General features: G+C 51.6%; 1 non-coding gene across 1 annotated transcript; it reads left to right on the plus strand.

Annotated features, from left to right (window-relative positions):
• The first annotated feature begins 1,276 nt into the window (after nucleotides 1-1,276).
• Nucleotides 1,277-1,382, plus strand: LOC114900082. Its single transcript, XR_003794709.1, has one exon. It is a non-coding gene; the product is annotated as a U6 spliceosomal RNA (small nuclear RNA).
• Nucleotides 1,383-1,875: the final 493 nt, after the last annotated feature.

The raw sequence follows: 1,875 nt of genomic DNA on the forward strand, positions 1-1,875 counted from the left end.
ATGATATGTCCTATAGTGACTTCCATCTCACAGAGGCTTGTTGTAACTGGTCCAAGGTCACACAGCTTGTGAGTGGGGCTGGAATTCTCATGCATGCAGTCTGGCTCCTGAAAATGTGCTCTTAAGTGTCACATCAAGTCTATACCATCTGTTCCCAGCTGACCTACAGGGCTAGGCTACGTCCCTTGTAAAGGACTGGCTGCCAGGGAGCAATCACCCCCTGAGAGGCTTGGTGCTCTAGCATGTGTGAATGCTTAACCCGTTGCCCTAGGTCCACTGCTGTCTGGGCCCAGTCACTTGCCCCATTCCTCTCCCTACATCTCTTATCCTTTTCTACTTCTCACCCCAAGATTAGGCAGAGAGAGGTATAGAGAGGAGACCAGTGTGAATTTAAGGGCTCATCTGCCCTCTGCCCATCAACATACCCAGCAGATCTGGTATATTTTTCACCCCAAAATCCTCCATCCTGCTGATCCTGGGAGGCTATGCCCATTACAGCCACCTCGATTCTAAGCCACCTCCACCATCAGGGTTAGACTCTGGGGTAGGTCTGGCCCAAGTCTACTAGCCTGAGAGACAAGGAATTTCCTGGGGAATAACTCAACCCCAGGGAACCAAATGGAGGCCGATGCAGAGTAAGCCCTGCTGTTTCTCCTCAACTTTGCCCCAGCCTGTCAGCCACCGCCCCTGCCCCTCCCCCCATGCCCTTGTGCCTGGGTCCTGGGGAAAGAGGCTGGCGAGGACAAACTGGAAGAGCAGATTCATTCAAGCCCCCCCAAGCCATCGGAGGTCAGAGCATGGTGATGCCCCTTAATAACAGGTGACAAAAACAGGATGAAGAACTCCTCCTGGGGGTGTTCTTTAAATCACCGCAGGGCTTAGGTGTGCTGAGGGGATCAGCAGAGGCTGGGGGACACAGTGACAGCTGCAAAAACGCCAGTGCCAGAGGTGGCAGGGCCAGCGGTGTGTGTAGCAAGAGGACAGCATGCAGATGTCATCTGGCAACAGACTGGGCCCATTGCTCACACAGGAGTCACTATCTGGGAGCTCTCAGAGACAGAGACATTTTGGTAGGGGGAGCAGCTTGAAAGGGAACGGGGTCACACACTAGTGAACGCTGGAGTGAGAGTATGCTTACTGTATGTTATCATTTCTGGCAGTTAAAAGCCCTCATTTATAAATGCTCCAAAAGCCTGTGTTCTTGCCTGAGGGCAGGTGGAGGTTTTAGCAGTGCAGTACAAATGTTGGCCATCATCTCTTCTAAAAGGAACAATTCGTGCTCGCTTCAGCAGCACATAGACTAAAATTGGAATGATACAGGGAAGATTAGCACAGCCCTTTGCAAGGGTGACATGCAAATTCGTGAAGCGTTCCATATTTTTATATATGTATATGTATAGCTGATTCACTTTGTTATACAACAGAAACTAACACACCATTGTAAAGCAATTATACTCCAATAAAGATGTTAAAATAAAATAAAGTAAAAAAGGAACACTTCAACAGAGAGCCCCAGCTGAAAGAGCCGAGGGACATTCCTCAGCTGTGTTTGTCCCACCCCTGGTGTCCAGTACAGCCGGGAGGTCATCTGAGCCAACTCAGGCCAGCCAGCGACCTACGACCTATGGTCTAGCCCCAAAACGGAGCCAGGCCGATCATATTCCCACTTCAGGAATCTGAACCAAGAATGCTGAGATGTGCAGGCAGTTAGCAGAGGGGCTGGGGGCCACGGGAATGCGTTGGAAGGTCCCACCCGGCGGAGTTGGAGCTGCCGTGGGAGGGGGAGAGGCCAGGAGGAGGCAGGCAGAGACCTGGGTAGGAGAAGGTGTGCAGCGAGAAGTGAGGCTCTAGAGAAGACGACGAGAAAGGCAGCGA

Source organism: Monodon monoceros, unplaced genomic scaffold (genome assembly GCF_005190385.1).
Source record: "Monodon monoceros isolate NGI ecotype Baffin Bay Population unplaced genomic scaffold, NGI_Narwhal_1 Super_Scaffold_18, whole genome shotgun sequence".
NCBI lineage: Eukaryota > Metazoa > Chordata > Mammalia > Artiodactyla > Monodontidae > Monodon > Monodon monoceros.